Here is a 19,359-nt window from a genome sequence, read left to right as displayed (position 1 = left end):
ACACAACCCTCAACACTCAGTCCCCAATCCTCAACCTTCAATCCTCTATCCTCAACACTCAGTCCCCAATCCTCAAGCTTCAATCCTCAATACTCAATCTTCAATCCTCAGTCCTCAATCCTCGATCCCCAATCCTCAATCCTCAATCGTCAATCTCTAATCCTGAATACGCAATCTTCAATCCTCAATCCTCAATCCTCAATCCTCAATCCTCATTCTTCAATCCTCAATACCCAATCCTCAATCTTCGATCCTCAATCCTCAATCCTGAATTCTGAATCCTCAATCCTCAGTCCTCAGTCGTCAAACCTCAATCCTCAACCCTCAGCCCTCATCCTCAATCCTCAATCCTCAATCCTCAATCCTCAATCTTCAATCCTCAATACTCAATCTTCAATCCTCAATCCTCAGTCCTCAAACCTCAACCCCGAATCCTCAATACTAAATCCTCATTCCTCAATACTCAGCCCTCAAACATCAATCCTGAATCCTCAATCCTGAATACTCAATCTTCAGCCCTCAGTCCTGAACAATCAGTTGTCAATCCTCAATCCTCAATAGGATATCATCAATTAACAGCTTTCAATACTCAATACTCAATCTGCAATCTCCAGATCTCTATCCACAAACATCAATTCTCATCTCTCAACTCCCAACACTCAGTCCCAAATCCGTAATCTTCAATCTTCAATCCTCAATTCTCAATCCTCAATCCTCAATCTTCAATCCTCAATACTCAATCTTCAATCCTCAATCCTCAATCCTCGATATTCATTCCTCAATACTCAATCCTCAATCCTCAATCCTCATTCTTCAATCCTCAATGCCCAATCCTCAATCTTCGATCCTCAATCATCAATCCTGAATTCTCAATCCTCAATCCTCAGTCCTCAGTCCTCAAACCTCAATCCTCAACCCTCAGCCCTCATCCTCAATACTCAATCCTCAATCCTCAATCCTCAATCTTCAATCCTCAATCCTCAATCCTCGATATTCATTCCTCAATACTCAATCCTCAATCCTCAATCCTCACTCTTCAATCCTCAATACCCAATCCTCAATCTTCAATCCTCAATCCTCAATCCTCAATTCTCAAACCTCAATCCTCAGGCCTCAATCTTCAATCCTCAATCCTCAACCCTCAATCCTCAATACTCAATCTCCAATCCTCAATACTCATTCTTCAAACCTCGATCCTCAATCCTCAATCCTCAATCCTCAATCCTCAATCCTCAATCTTCAATCCTCAATACTCAATCTGCAATCCTCAATCCCCAATCGTCAATCCTCAATCCTCATTCTACAATCCTCAATACCGAATCCAAAATCTTCAATCCTCAATCCTCAACCCTCAATTCTCAACCCTGAATCCTCAATCCTGAATCCCCAACCTTCAGATCTGTGTCCTCAACAATCAGTTGTCAATCCTGAATCCTCAATAGAATATACTCAATTCACAGCTTTCAATACTCAATACTCAATCTGCAATCTCCAGATCTCTATCCACAAACATCAATTCTCATCACTCAACCCTCAATACTCAGTCCCCAATCCTCAATCTTCAAACCTCAATGCTCAATCCACAATCCTCAATCATCAGTCCTCAATCCTCTATCCTGAATCCTCAATCGTCAATCTTCAATCCTCAATACCCAATCCTCAATCTTCAATTCTCAATCCTCAATCCTCAATTCTCAATTCCCAATTCTCAATCCTCGATCATCAGACCTCAAACATCAATGCACAACTCTCAGTCCTCGTCCTCAATCCACAACCCTCTATCCTCAATCCTCAATCTTCAATCATCAATATACAATCTTCAGTCCTCAATCCTCAATACTCAATCCTCAATGTTCAATCCGCGATACCCAATCCTCAATGTTCATTCCTCAATCCTCAATCCTCAATCCTCAATCGTCAATCCACAATACTCAATCCTCAATCCTCAATCCTCAAACCTCAGTCCCCAAACCTCAATCTTCAATCTTCAATCCTCAATACTCAATCTTCAATCCTCAATCCTCAATACTCAATCCTCAATCCTCAATCCTCTATCGTCAGTCTTCATCCTCAATACTCAATCTTCAATCCTCAACACTCAATCCTCAATCCTCAATCCTCAATACCCAATCCTCCATCTTCAATCCTCAATCCTCAATCCTCAATTCTCAATCCTCAATCCTCAGTCCTCAGTCCTCAAACCTCAATCCTCAACGCTCAGCCCTCATCCTCAATCCTCAATCCTCAAACCACAATCCTCAATCTTCAATCCTCAATACTCAATCTTCGATCCTCAATCCTCAGACATCAAACCTCAATTCTGAATCCTCAATCCTGAATCATCAATCTTCGGCCCTCAGTCCTCAACAATCAGTCGTCAATCCTCAATCCTCAATAGAATATCCTCAATTCACAGCTTTCAATACGCAATACTCAATCTTCAATCTTCAAACCTCTATCCACAAACATCAATCCTCATCACACAACCCTCAACACTCAGTCCTCAATGTTCAATCCTCAATCCTCAATCCTGAATCCTCAATCGTCAATCTTCAATCCTCAATACTCAACCTTCAATCCTCAATCCTCAATCCCCAATCCTCAATCCTCATTCTTCAATCCTCAATACCCAATCCTCAAGCTTCAATCCTCAATCCTCAATCCTCGACTCTCAATCCTCAATCCTCAGTCCTCAGTCCTCAAACCTCAATCCTCAACCCTCAGCCCTAATCGTCAATCCGCAATCCTCGATACTCAATCCTCAACCTTCAATCCTCAATACTCAATCTTCAATCCTCAATCCTCAATTCTCAATCCTCAATACTCAATCCTCAATCCTCAATCCTCAATCCTCAATCCTCAATCCTCAATCGTCAGTCTTCAATCCTCAATACTCAATCTTCAATCCTCAATCCTCAATCCTCAACCCTCAACCCTTATTCTTCAATCCTCAATACCCAATCCTCAATCTTCAATCCTCAATCGTCAATCCTCAATTCTCAATCCTCAATCCTCAGTCCTCAGTCCTCAAACCTCAATCCACAACCCTCAGCCCTCATCCTCAATCCTCAATCCTCAACCTTCAATCCTCAATCCTCAGTCCTCAATACTCAATCTTCAATCCTCAATCCTCAGTTCCCAAACCTCAATTCTGAATCCTCAATCCTGAATCCTCAATCTTCAATCCTCAATCCCCAATCCTCAATCTTCAATCCTCAATCCTCAATCCTCAGTCCTCAATCCTCAAACTTCAATCCTCAATACTCAATCTTCAATCCTCGAACCTCAATCCTCAATCCTCAATCTTCAATCCGCAACACTCAATCCTCAATCCTCAATCATCAATCCTCAATCCTCAATCCTCAATCCTCAATCGTCAATCTTCAATCCTCAATACTCAACCTTCAATCCTCAATCCTCAATCCTCAAGACCCAATCCTCATTCTTCAATCCTCAACACTCAATCCTCAATCTTGAATCCTCGATCCTCAATCCTCAATCCTCAATCCTCAATCCTCAATCCTCGATCCTCAATCTTCAATCCTCAGTCCCAAATCCTCAATCTTCAATCCTCAATCCTCAACCCTCAACCTTCAATCCTCAATACTCAACCTTCAATCCTCAATCCTCAATCCTCAATCCTCAATCCTCAATCTTCAATCATCAACATTCAATCTTCAATCCTCAATCCTCAATCCTCAAACCTCAATCCTCAACCCTCAATGTTCAATCCGCAATACCCAATCCTCAATCTTCAAACCTCAATCCTCAATCTTCAATCCTCAATCCTCAATCCTCAATCCTCAGTCCTCAAACCTCAATCCTGAACCCTCATTCCTGTGTCCTCAATCTTCAGCCCTCAGTCCCCAACAATCAGTTGTCAATCCTCAATCCTCAATAGAATATCGTCAATTCACAGCTTTCAATAGTCAATACTCAACCTGCAATCTTCAAATCTCTATCCACAAATATCAATTCTCGTCACTCAACCCCCAACGCTCAGTCCCCAATCCTCAATCTTCAATCCTCAATCCTCAACAGTCAGTCCCCAATCCTCAATCTTCAATCCTCAATACTCAATCTTCAATCCTCAATCCTCAATCCTCGATCCCCAATCCTCAATCCTCAATCGTCAATCTCTAATCCTGAATACTCAATCTTCAATCCTCAATCCTCAATCCTCAATCCTGAATACTCATTCTTCAATCCTCAATACCCAATCCTCAATCTTCAATCCTCAATCCTCAATCCTGAATTCTCAATCCTCAATCCTCAGTCCTCAGTCCTCAAACCTCAATCATCAACCCTCAATCTTCAATCCTCAATACTCAATCTTCAATCCTCAATCCTCAGTCCTCAATACTCAATCCTCAATCCTCAATCCTCAATCCACATTCTTCAATCCTCAATCCCCAGTTCTCAATCCTCAATCCTCAGTCCTTAGTCCTCAAACCTCAATTCTCAATCCTCAGTCCTCACTCCTCAAACCTCAATCCTCAAGCCTCAGCCCTCATCCTCAATCCTCAATCCACAATCCTCAATACTCAATCTTCAATCCACAATAGTCAATCTTCAATCCTCAATCCTCAGTCCTCAAACCTCAATTCCGAATCCTCAATCCTGAATCCTCAGTCTTCGGCCCTCAGTCCTCAACAATCAGTTGTCAATCCTCAATCCTCAATAGAATATCCTCAGTTCAGAGTTTTCAATACGCAATACTCAATCTGCAATCTTCAAATCTCTATCCACAAACATCAATTCTCGTCACTCAACCCTCAACACTCAGTCCCAAATCCGCAATATTAAATCCTCAATCCTCAATCCTCAATCCTCAATCCTCAATCTTCAATCCTCAATACTCAATCTTCAATCCTCAATCCTCAATCCTCAATATTCATTCCTCAAACCTCAATCCTCAATCCTCAATCCTCATACTTCAATCCTCAATACCCAATCCCCAATCTTCAATCCTCAATCCACAATCCTCAATTCTCAATCCTCAATCCTCAGGCCTCAGTCCTCAATCCTCAATCCTCAACCCTCAATCCTCATACTTCAGTCCTCAATACCCAATCTTCAATCTTCAATCCTCAATCCTCAATCCTCAATTCTCAATCCTCAATCCTCAGTCCTCAGTCCTCAAACCTCAATCCTCAACCCTCAGCCCTCATCCTCAATCCTCAATCCTCAACCTTCAATCCTCAATCCTCAATCCTCAATACTCAATCTTCAATCCTCAATCCTCAGTACTCAAACCTCAATTCTGAATCCTCAATCCTGAATCCTCAATCAACAATCCTCAATCCCCAAACCTCAATCTTCAATCCTCAATCCTCAATCCTCAGTCCTCAATCCTCAAACTTCAATCCTCAATACTCAATCTTCAATCCTCGATCGTCAATCCTGAATCCTCAATCTTCAAACCGCAACACTCAATCCTCAATCCTCAATCATCAATCCTCAATACTCAATCCTCAATCCTCAATCGTCAACCTTCAATCCTCAATACTCAACCTTCAATCCTCAATCCTCAATCCTCAAGACCCAATCCTCATTCTTCAATCCTCAATACCCAATCCTCAATCTTGAATCCTCGATCCTCAATCCTCGATCCTCAATCCTCAATCCTCGATCCTCAATCTTCAATCCTCAGTCCCAAATCCTCAATCTTCAATCCTCAATCCTCAACCCTCAAACTTCAATCCTCAATACTCAACCTTCAATCCTCAATCCTCAATCCTCAATCCTCAATCCTCAATATTCAATCATCAATATTCAATCTTCAATCCTCAATCCTCAATCCTCAAACCTCAATCCTCAACCCTCAATGTTCAATCCGCAATACCCAATCCTCATTCTTCAAACCTCAATCCTCAATCTTCAATCCTCAATCCTCAATCCTCAATCCTCAGTCCTCAAACCTCAATCCTGAACCCTCATTCCTGTGTCCTCAATCTTCAGCCCTCAGTCCCCAACAATCATCTGTCAATCCTCAATCCTCAATAGAATATCGTCAATTCACAGCTTTCAATACCCAATACTCAACCTGCAATCTTCAAATCTCTATCCACAAACATCAATTCTCGTCACTCAACCCCCAACGCTCAGTCCCCAATCCTCAATCTTCAATCCTCAATCCTCAACACTCAGTCCCCAATCCTCAATCTTCAATCCTCTATCCTCAGCACTCAGTCCCCAATCCTCAATCTTCAATCCTCAATACTGAATCTTCAATCCTCAATCCTCAATCCTCAATCCTCAATCCTCGATCCTCAACCCTCAATCCTCAATCGTCAATCTCTAATCCTGAATACTCAATCTTCAACCCTCAATCCTCAATCCTCAATCCTCAACCCTCATTCTTCAATCCTCAATACCCAATACGCAATCTTCAATTCTCAATCCTCAATCCTGAATTCTCAATCCTCAACCCTCAATCTTCAATCCTCAATACTCAATCTTCAATCCCCAATCCTCAATACTCAATCCTCAATCCTCATTCTTCAATCCTCAATGCCCAATCCTCAATCTTCAATCCTCAATCCTCAATCCTCAATTCTCAATCCTGAATCCAGAATCCTCATACTTCAAACATCAATACTCAACCATCAGTCCTCGTCCTCAATCCACAACCCTCAATCCTCAATCCTCAATCTTCAATCATCAATATTCAATCTTCAATCCTCAATCCTCAATCCTCAAACCTCAATCCTCAACCCTCAATGTTCAATCCGCAATACCTAATCCTCAATCTTCAAACCTCAATCCCCAATCCTCAATCCTCACTCCTCAATCCTCAATCCTCAGTCCTCAAACCTCAATCCTGAACCCTCAATCCTGAATCCTCAATCTTCAGCCCTCAGTACTCAACAATCAGTTGTCAATCCTCAATCCTCAATAGAATATCATCAATTCACAGCTTTCAATACTCAATACTCAACCTGCAATATTCAAATCTCTATCCACAAACATCAATTCTCATCACTCAACCCTCAACACTCAGACCCCAATCCGCAATTTTCAATCCTCTATCCTCAACACTCAGTCCCCAATCCTCAATCTTCAATCCTCAGTCCTCAACCGTCAATCCTCAATCCTCAATACTCAATCCTCAATTGTCAGTCTTCAATCCTCAATACTCAATATTCAATCCTCAATCCTCAATCCTCAATCCTCAATCCTCATTCTTCAATCCTCAATACCCAATCCTCAATCTTCAATCCTCAATCCTCAATCCTCAATTCTCAATCCTCAATCCTCAGTCCTCAGTCCTCAAACCTCAATCCTCAACCCTCAGCCCTCATCCTCAATCCTCCATCCTCAACCTTAAACCCTGAATCCTCAATCCTCAATACTCAATCTTCAATCCTCAATCCTCAGTCCTCAAACCTCAATTCTGAATCCCCAATCCTGAATCCTCAATCTTCAATCCTCAATCCCCAATCCTCAATCTTCAATCCTCAATCCTCAATCCTCAACACCCAATGTTCAATCCGCAATACCCAATCCTCAATCTTCAATCCTCAATCCTCAATCCTCAATCATCATTCCTCAATCCTCAGCCCTCAAACATCAATCCTGAATCCTCGATCCTGAATCCTCAACCTTCAGCCCTCAGTCCTCAACAATCAGTTGTCAATCCTCAATCCTTAATAGGATATCATCAATGAACAGCTTTCAATACTCAATACTCAACCTGCAATCTTCAAATCTCTAACCACAAACATCAATTCTCATTACTCATACCTCAACACTAAGTCCCCAATCCTCAATCTTCAATCCTCTATCCTCAACACTCAGTCCCCGGTCCTCAATCTTCAATCCTCAATACTCAATCTTAAATCCTCAATCCTCAATCCTCGTTCCCCAATACTCATTCCTCAATCGTCAATCTCTAATCCTGAATACTCAATCTTCAATCCTCAATCCTCAATCCTCAGTCCTCAATCCTCAATCTTCAATCCTCAATACCCAATCCTCAATCTTCAATCCTCAATCCTCAATCATGAATTCTCAATCCTCAATCCTCAGTCCTCAGTCCTCAAACCTCAATCCTCAACCCTCAGCCATCATCCCCAATCCTCAATCCTCAATCCTCAATCCTCAATCCTCAATCTTCAATCCTCAATACCCAATCCTCAATCTTCAATCCTCAATCCTCATTCTTCAATCCTCAATACCCAATCCTCAATCGTCAATCCACGACCCTCAATCCCCAATACTCAATCCTCAATCCTCGATCCTCAATCTTCAATCCTCAGTCCCAAATCCTCAATCTTCAATCCTCTATGCTCAACCCACAGTCTTCAATCCTCAATACTCAATCTTCAATCCTCAATCCTCAATCCTCAATCCTCAATCCACATTCGTCAATCCTCAATACCCAATCCTCAATCTTCAATCCTCAATCCTCAATCCTCAATCCTCAATCCTCAATTCTCTATCCCGAATCCTCAATCGTCATACTTCAAACATCAAGACTCAACCCTCAGTCCTCGTCCTCAATCCACAACCCTCAATCCTCAATCCTCAATCTTCAATCATCAATATTGAATCTTCAATCCTCAATCCTCAATCCTCATACCTCAATCATCAACACTCAATGTTCAATCCGCAATACCCAATCCTCAATCTTCAATCCTCAATCCTCAATCCTCAATCCTCAATCCTCATTCCTCAGTACTCAGCCCTCAAACATCAATCCTGAATCCTCAATCCTGAATCCTCAATCTTCAGCCCTCAGTCCTGAACAATCAGTTGTCAATCCTCAATCCTCAATAGGATATCATCAATTAACAGCTTTCAATACTCAATACTCAATCTGCAATCTCCAGATCTCTATCCACAAACATCAATTCTCATCACTCAACTCCCAACACTCAGTCCCAAATCCGTAATCTTCAATCTTCAATCCTCAATTCTCAATCCTCAATCCTCAATCTTCAATCCTCAATAGTCAATCTTCAATCCTCAATCCTCAATCCTCGATATTCATTCCTCAATACTCAATCCTCAATCCTCAATCCTCAAGCCTCAGCCCTCATCCTCAATCCTCAATCCACAATCCTCAATACTCAATCTTCAATCCACAATAGTCAATCTTCAATCCTCAATCCTCAGTCCTCAAACCTCAATTCCGAATCCTCAATCCTGAATCCTCAGTCTTCGGCCCTCAGTCCTCAACAATCAGTTGTCAATCCTCAATCCTCAATAGAATATCCTCAGTTCAGAGTTTTCAATACGCAATACTCAATCTGCAATCTTCAAATCTCTATCCACAAACATCAATTCTCGTCACTCAACCCTCAACACTCAGTCCCAAATCCGCAATATTAAATCCTCAATCCTCAATCCTCAATCCTCAATCCTCAATCTTCAATCCTCAATACTCAATCTTCAATCCTCAATCCTCAATCCTCAATATTCATTCCTCAAACCTCAATCCTCAATCCTCAATCCTCATACTTCAATCCTCAATACCCAATCCCCAATCTTCAAACCTCAATCCACAATCCTCAATTCTCAATCCTCAATCCTCAGGCCTCAGTCCTCAATCCTCAATCCTCAACCCTCAATCCTCATACTTCAGTCCTCAATACCCAATCTTCAATCTTCAATCCTCAATCCTCAATCCTCAATTCTCAATCCTCAATCCTCAGTCCTCAGTCCTCAAACCTCAATCCTCAACCCTCAGCCCTCATCCTCAATCCTCAATCCTCAACCTTCAATCCTCAATCCTCAATCCTCAATACTCAATCTTCAATCCTCAATCCTCAGTACTCAAACCTCAATTCTGAATCCTCAATCCTGAATCCTCAATCAACAATCCTCAATCCCCAAACCTCAATCTTCAATCCTCAATCCTCAATCCTCAGTCCTCAATCCTCAAACTTCAATCCTCAATACTCAATCTTCAATCCTCGATCGTCAATCCTGAATCCTCAATCTTCAAACCGCAACACTCAATCCTCAATCCTCAATCATCAATCCTCAATACTCAATCCTCAATCCTCAATCGTCAACCTTCAATCCTCAATACTCAACCTTCAATCCTCAATCCTCAATCCTCAAGACCCAATCCTCATTCTTCAATCCTCAATACCCAATCCTCAATCTTGAATCCTCGATCCTCAATCCTCAATCCTCAATCCTCAATCCTCGATCCTCAATCTTCAATCCTCAGTCCCAAATCCTCAATCTTCAATCCTCAATCCTCAACCCTCAAACTTCAATCCTCAATACTCAACCTTCAATCCTCAATCCTCAATCCTCAATCCTCAATCCTCAATATTCAATCATCAATATTCAATCTTCAATCCTCAATCCTCAATCCTCAAACCTCAATCCTCAACCCTCAATGTTCAATCCGCAATACCCAATCCTCAATCTTCAAACCTCAATCCTCAATCTTCAATCCTCAATCCTCAATCCTCAATCCTCAGTCCTCAAACCTCAATCCTGAACCCTCATTCCTGTGTCCTCAATCTTCAGCCCTCAGTCCCCAACAATCATCTGTCAATCCTCAATCCTCAATAGAATATCGTCAATTCACAGCTTTCAATACCCAATACTCAACCTGCAATCTTCAAATCTCTATCCACAAACATCAATTCTCGTCACTCAACCCCCAACGCTCAGTCCCCAATCCTCAATCTTCAATCCTCAATCCTCAACACTCAGTCCCCAATCCTCAATCTTCAATCCTCTATCCTCAACCCTCAATCCTCAATCGTCAATCTCTAATCCTGAATACTCAATCTTCAACCCTCAATCCTCAATCCTCAATCCTCAATCCTCATTCTTCAATCCTCAATACCCAATACGCAATCTTCAATCCTCAATCCTCAATCCTGAATTCTCAATCCTCAATCCTCAGTACTCAGTCCTCAAACCTCAATCCTCAAACCTCAGCCCTCATCCTCAATCCTCAATGCTCAGCCTTAAACCCTGAATCCTCAATCCTCAATACTCAATCTTCAATCCTCAATCCTCAGTCCTCAAACCTCAATTCTGAATCCTCAATCCTGAATCCTCAATCTTCAATCCTCAATCCCCAATCCTCAATCTTCAATCCTCAATCCTCAATCCTCAACACTCAATGTTGAATCCGCAATACCCAATCCTCAATCTTCAATCCTCAATCCTCAATCCTCAATCATCATTCCTCAATCCTCAGCCCTCAAACATCAATCCTGAATCCTCAATCCTGAATCCTCAACCTTCAGCCCTCAGTCCTCAACAATCAGTTGTCAATCCTCAATCCTCAATAGGATATCATCAATGAACAGCTTTCAATACTCAATACTCAACCTGCAATCTTCAAATCTCTAACCACAAACATCAATTCTCATTACTCATACCTCAACACTAAGTCCCCAATCCTCAATCTTCAATCCTCTATCCTCAACACTCAGTCCCTAATCCTCAATCTTCAATCCTCAATACTCAATCTTAAATCCTCAATTCTCAATCCTCGTTCCCCACTACTCAATCCTCAATCGTCAATCTCTAATCCTGAATACTCAATCTTGAATCCTCAATCCTCAATCCTCAATCCTCAATCCTCATTCTTCAATCCTTAATACCCAATCCTCAATCTTCAATCCTCAATCCTCAATCCTGAATTCTCAATCCTCAATCCTCAGTTCTCAGTCCTCAAACCTCAATCCTCAACCCTCAGCCCTCATCCCCAATCCTCAATCCTCAATCCTCAATCCTCAGTCTTCAATCCTCAATACTCAATCTTCAATCCTCAATCCTCAGTCCTCAAACCTCAATCCCGAATCCTCAATCCTGAATCCTCAATCTTCAGCCCTCAGACCTCAACAATCAGTTGTCAATCCCCAATCCTCAATAGAATATCCTCAATTCACAGTTTTCAATACTCACTACTAAATCTGCAATCTTCAGATCTCTACCCGCAACCATCAATTCTCATCACTCAACCCTCAATACTCAGTCCCCAATCCTCAATCTTCAAACCTCAATCCTCAATCCTCAATCCTCAATCCTCAATCTTCAATTCTCTATCCTCAACACTCAGTCCCCAATCCTCATTCTTCAATCCTCAATCCTCAATCCTCAATCCTCAATACCCAATCCTCAATCTTCAATCCTCAATCCTCATTCTTCAATCCTCAATACCCAATCCTCAATCGTCAATCCACGACCCTCAATCCCCAATACTCAATCCTCAATCCTCGATCCTCAATCTTCAATCCTCAGTCCCAAATCCTCAATCTTCAATCCTCTATGCTCAACCCACAGTCTTCAATCCTCAATACTCAATCTTCAATCCTCAATCCTCAATCCTCAATCCTCAATCCACATTCGTCAATCCTCAATACCCAATCCTCAATCTTCAATCCTCAATCCTCAATCCTCAATCCTCAATTCTCTATCCCGAATCCTCAATCGTCATACTTCAAACATCAAGACTCAACCCTCAGTCCTCGTCCTCAATCCACAACCCTCAATCCTCAATCCTCAATCTTCAATCATCAATATTGAATCTTCAATCCTCAATCCTCATACCTCAATCATCAACACTCAATGTTCAATCCGCAATACCCAATCCTCAATCTTCAATCCTCAATCCTCAATCCTCAATCCTCAATCCTCATTCCTCAGTACTCAGCCCTCAAACATCAATCCTGAATCCTCAATCCTGAATCCTCAATCTTCAGCCCTCAGTCCTGAACAATCAGTTGTCAATCCTCAATCCTCAATAGGATATCATCAATTAACAGCTTTCAATACTCAATACTCAATCTGCAATCTCCAGATCTCTATCCACAAACATCAATTCTCATCACTCAACTCCCAACACTCAGTCCCAAATCCGTAATCTTCAATCTTCAATCCTCAATTCTCAATCCTCAATCCTCAATCTTCAATCCTCAATAGTCAATCTTCAATCCTCAATCCTCAATCCTCGATATTCATTCCTCAATACTCAATCCTCAATCCTCAATCCTCATTCTTCAATCCTCAATACCCAATCCTCAATCTTCGATCCTCAATCCTCAATCCTGAATTCTCAATCCTCAATCCTCAGTCCTCAGTCCTCAAACCTCAATCCTCAACCCTCAGCCCTCATCCTCAATCCTCAATCCTCAATCCTCAATCCTCAATCTTCAATCCTCAATACTCAATCTTCAATCATCAATCTTCAATCCTCAATACTCAATCTTCAATCCTCAATCCTCAATACTCAATCCTCAATTCTCAATCCTCAATCGTCAGTCTTCAATCCTCAATACTCTATCTTCAATCCTCAATCCTCAATCCTCAATCCTCAATCCTCAATCTTCAATCCTCAATACCCAATCCCCAATCTTCAGTCCTCAATCCTCAATCCTTAACTCTCAATCCTCGATCCTCAGTCCTCGGTGCTCAAACCTCAATCCTCAAGCCTCAGCCCTCATCATCAATCCTCAATCTACAATCCTCAATCCTCAATCTACAATCCTCAATCCTCAATCCTCGATATTCATTCCTCAATACTCAATCCTCAATCCTCAATCCTCACTCTTCAATCCTCAATACCCAATCCTCAATCTTCAATCCTCAATCCTCAATCCTCAATTCTCAATCCTCAATCCTCAGTCCTCAGTCCTCAAACCTCTATCCTCAACCCTCAGCCCTAATCGTCAATCCTCAATCCTCAATACTCAATCCTCAACCTTCAATCCTCAATACTCAATCTTCAATCCTCAATCCTGAATTCTCAATCCTCAATACTCAATCCTCAATCCTCAATCCTCAATCCTCAATCCTCAATCCTCAATCGTCAGTCTTCAATCCTCAATACTCAATCTTCAATCCTCAATCCTCAATCCTCAACCCTCAATCCTCATTCTTCAATCCTCAATACCCAATCCTCAATCTTCAATCCTCAATCGTCAATCCTCAATTCTCAATCCTCAATCCTCAGTCCTCAGTCCTCAAACCTCAATCCACAACCCTCAGCCCTCATCCTCAATCCTCAATCCTCAACCTTCAATCCTCAATCCTCAATCCTCAATACTCAATCTTCAATCCTCAATCCTCAGTCCTCAAACCTCAATTCTGAATCCTCAATCCTGAATCCTCAATCTTCAATCCTCAATCCCCAATCCTCAATCTTCAATCCTCAATCCTCAATCCTCAGTCCTCAATCCTCAAACTTCAATCCTCAATACTCAATCTTCAATCCTCGAACCTCAATCCACAATCCTCAATCTTCAAACCGCAACACTCAATCCTCAATCCTCAATCATCAATCCTCAATCATCAATCCTCAATCCTCAATCGTCAATCTTCAATCCTCAATACTCAACCTTCAATCCTCAATCCTCAATCCTCAAGACCCAATCCTCATTCTTCAATCCTCAATACTCAATCCTCAATCTTGAATCCTCGATCCTCAATCCTCAATCCTCAATCCTCAATCCTCGATCCTCAATCTTCAATCCTCATTCCCAAATCCTCAATCTTCAATCCTCAATCCTCAACCCTCAACCTTCAATCCTCAATACTCAACCTTCAATCCTCAATCCTCAATCCTCAATCCTCAATCCTCAATCTTCAATCATCAATATTCAATCTTCAATCCTCGATCCTCAATCCTCAAACCTCAATCCTCAACCCTCAATGTTCAATCCGCAATACCCAATCCTCAATCTTCAAACCTCAATCCTCAATCTTCAATCCTCAATCCTCAATCCTCAATCCTCAGTCCTCAAACCTCAATCCTGAACCCTCATTCCTGTGTCCTCAATCTTCAGCCCTCAGTCCCCAACAATCAGTTGTCAATCCTCAATCCTCAATAGAATATCGTCAATTCACAGCTTTCAATACTCAATACTCAACCTGCAATCTTCAAATCTCTATCCACAAACATCAATTCTCAGCACTCAACCCCCAACGCTCAGTCCCCAATCCTCAATCTTCAATACTGAATCCTCAACACTCAGTCCCCAATCCTCAATCTTCAATCCTCAATACTCAATCTTCAATCCTCAATCCTCAGTCCTCAATCCTCAATCCTCAGCCCTCAAACCTCAATCCTGAATCCTCAATCCTGAATCGTCAGTCTTCAGCCCTCAGACCTCAACAATCAGTTGTCAATCCTCAATCCTCAATAGGATATCATCAATTAACAACTTTCAATACTCAATACTCAACCTGCAATCTTCAAATCTCTATCCACAAACATCAATTCTCATCACTCAACCCTCAACACTCAGTCCCCAATCCTCAATCTTCAATCCTCTATTCTCAGCACTCAGTCCCCAATCCTCATTCTTCAATCGTCAATACTGAATCTTCAATCCTCAATCCTCAATTCTCAATCCTCAATCCTCGATCCTCAACCCTCAATCCTCAATCGTCAATCTCTAATCCTGAATACTCAATCTTCAACCCTCAATCCTCAATCCTCAATCCTCAATCCTCATTCTTCAATCCTCAATACCCAATACGCAATCTTCAATCCTCAATCCTCAATCCTGAATTCTCAATCCTCAATCCTCAGTACTCAGTCCTCAAACCTCAATCCTCAAACCTCAGCCCTCATCCTCAATCCTCAATGCTCAGCCTTAAACCCTGAATCCTCAATCCTCAATACTCAATCTTCAATCCTCAATCCTCAGTCCTCAAACCTCAATTCTGAATCCTCAATCCTGAATCCTCAATCTTCAATCCTCAATCCCCAATCCTCAATCTTCAATCCTCAATCCTCAATCCTCAACACTCAATGTTGAATCCGCAATACCCAATCCTCAATCTTCAATCCTCAATCCTCAATCCTCAATCATCATTCCTCAATCCTCAGCCCTCAAACATCAATCCTGAATCCTCAATCCTGAATCCTCAACCTTCAGCCCTCAGTCCTCAACAATCAGTTGTCAATCCTCAATCCTCAATAGGATATCATCAATGAACAGCTTTCAATACTCAATACTCAACCTGCAATCTTCAAATCTCTAACCACAAACATCAATTCTCATTACTCATACCTCAACACTAAGTCCCCAATCCTCAATCTTCAATCCTCTATCCTCAACACTCAGTCCCCAATCCTCAATCTTCAATCCTCAATACTCAATCTTAAATCCTCAATTCTCAATCCTCGTTCCCCACTACTCAATCCTCAATCGTCAATCTCTAATCCTGAATACTCAATCTTGAATCCTCAATCCTCAATCCTCAATCCTCAATCCTCATTCTTCAATCCTTAATACCCAATCCTCAATCTTCAATCCTCAATCCTCAATCCTGAATTCTCAATCCTCAATCCTCAGTCCTCAGTCCTCAAACCTCAATCCTCAACCCTCAGCCCTCATCCCCAATCCTCAATCCTCAATCCTCAATCCTCAATCTTCAATCCTCAATACTCAATCTTCAATCCTCAATCCTCAGTCCTCAAACCTCAATCCCGAATCCTCAATCCTGAATCCTCAATCTTCAGCCCTCAGACCTCAACAATCAGTTGTCAATCCCCAATCCTCAATAGAATATCCTCAATTCACAGTTTTCAATACTCACTACTAAATCTGCAATCTTCAGATCTCTACCCGCAACCATCAATTCTCATCACTCAACCCTCAATACTCAGTCCCCAATCCTCAATCTTCAAACCTCAATCCTCAATCCTCAATCCTCAATCCTCAATCTTCAATTCTCTATCCTCAACACTCAGTCCCCAATCCTCAATCTTCAATCCTCAATCCTCAATCCTCAATCCTCAATCCTCAATCCTCAGTCCTCAAACCTCAATCCTCAATCCTCAACCCTCAAACTTCAATCCTCAATACTCAACCTTCAATCCTCAATCCTCAATCCTCAATCCTTAATCCTCAATCTTCAATCATCAATATTCAATCTTCAATCCTCAATCCTCAATCCTCAAACCTCAATCCTCAACCCTCAATGTTCAATCCGCAATACCCAATCCTCAATCTTCAAACCTCAATCCTCAATCTTCAATCCTCAATCCTCAATCCTCAATCCTCAGTCCTCAAACCTCAATCCTGAACCCTCATTCCTGTGTCCTCAATCTTCAGCCCTCAGTCCCCAACAATCAGTTGTCAATCCTCAATCCTCAATAGAATATCGTCAATTCACAGCTTTCAATACTCAATACTCAACCTGCAATCTTCAAATCTCTATCCACAAACATCAATTCTCAGCACTCAACCCCCAACGCTCAGTCCCCAATCCTCAATCTTCAATACTGAATCCTCAACACTCAGTCCCCAATCCTCAATCTTCAATCCTCAATACTCAATCTTCAATCCTCAATCCTCAGTCCTCAATCCTCAATCCTCAGCCCTCAAACTTCAATCCTGAATCCTCAATCCTGAATCGTCAGTCTTCAGCCCTCAGACCTCAACAATCAGTTGTCAATCCTCAATCCTCAATAGGATATCATCAATTAACAACTTTCAATACTCAATACTCAACCTGCAATCTTCAAATCTCTATCCACAAACATCAATTCTCATCACTCAACCCTCAACACTCAGTCCCCAATCCTCAATCTTCAATCCTCTATTCTCAGCACTCAGTCCCCAATCCTCATTCTTCAATCGTCAATACTGAATCTTCAATCCTCAATCCTCAATTCTCAATCCTCAATCCTCGATCCTCAACCCTCAATCCTCAACACTCAATGTTGAATCCGCAATACCCAATCCTCAATCTTCAATCCTCAATCCTCAATCCTCAATCATCATTCCTCAATCCTCAGCCCTCAAACATCAATCCTGAATCCTCAATCCTGAATCCTCAACCTTCAGCCCTCAGTCCTCAACAATCAGTTGTCAATCCTCAATCCTCAATAGGATATCATCAATGAACAGCTTTCAATACTCAATACTCAACCTGCAATCTTCAAATCTCTAACCACAAACATCAATTCTCATTACTCATACCTCAACACTAAGTCCCCAATCCTCAATCTTCAATCCTCTATCCTCAACACTCAGTCCCCAATCCTCAATCTTCAATCCTCAATACTCAATCTTAAATCCTCAATTCTCAATCCTCGTTCCCCACTACTCAATCCTCAATCGTCAATCTCTAATCCTGAATACTCAATCTTGAATCCTCAATCCTCAATCCTCAATCCTCAATCCTCATTCTTCAATCCTTAATACCCAATCCTCAATCTTCAATCCTCAATCCTCAATCCTGAATTCTCAATCCTCAATCCTCAGTCCTCAGTCCTCAAACCTCAATCCTCAACCCTCAGCCCTCATCCCCAATCCTCAATCCTCAATCCTCAATCCTCAATCTTCAATCCTCAATACTCAATCTTCAATCCTCAATCCTCAGTCCTCAAACCTCAATCCCGAATCCTCAATCCTGAATCCTCAATCTTCAGCCCTCAGACCTCAACAATCAGTTGTCAATCCCCAATCCTCAATAGAATATCCTCAATTCACAGTTTTCAATACTCACTACTAAATCTGCAATCTTCAGATCTCTACCCGCAACCATCAATTCTCATCACTCAACCCCCAATACTCAGTCCCCAATCCTCAATCTTCAAACCTCAATCCTCAATCCTCAATCCTCAATCCTCAATCTTCAATTCTCTATCCTCAACACTCAGTCCCCAATCCTCAATCTTCAATCCTCAATCCTCAATCCTCAATCCTCAATCCTCAATCCTCAGTCCTCAAACCTCAATCCTCAATCCTCAACCCTCAAACTTCAATCCTCAATACTCAACCTTCAATCCTCAATCCTCAATCCTCAATCCTTAATCCTCAATCTTCAATCATCAATATTCAATCTTCAATCCTCAATCCTCAATCCTCAAACCTCAATCCTCAACCCTCAATGTTCAATCCGCAATACCCAATCCTCAATCTTCAAACCTCAATCCTCAATCTTCAATCCTCAATCCTCAATCCTCAATCCTCAGTCCTCAAACCTCAATCCTGAACCCTCATTCCTGTGTCCTCAATCTTCAGCCCTCAGTCCCCAACAATCATCTGTCAATCCTCAATCCTCAATAGAATATCGTCAATTCACAGCTTTCAATACCCAATACTCAACCTGCAATCTTCAAATCTCTATCCACAAACATCAATTCTCGTCACTCAACCCCCAACGCTCAGTCCCCAATCCTCAATCTTCAATCCTCAATCCTCAACACTCAGTCCCCAATCCTCAATCTTCAATCCTCTATCCTCAGCACTCAGTCCCCAATCCTCAATCTTCAATCCTCAATACTGAATCTTCAATCCTCAATCCACAATCCTCAATCCTCAATCCTCGATCCTCAACCCTCAATCCTCAATCGTCAATCTCTAATCCTGAATACTCAATCTTCAACCCTCAATCCTCAATCCTCAATCCTCAACC

Source organism: Calliopsis andreniformis, unplaced genomic scaffold (genome assembly GCF_051401765.1).
Source record: "Calliopsis andreniformis isolate RMS-2024a unplaced genomic scaffold, iyCalAndr_principal scaffold0293, whole genome shotgun sequence".
Classification (NCBI taxonomy): Eukaryota; Metazoa; Arthropoda; class Insecta; order Hymenoptera; family Andrenidae; genus Calliopsis; species Calliopsis andreniformis.
Note: the sequence above shows the minus strand (reverse complement) of the source record.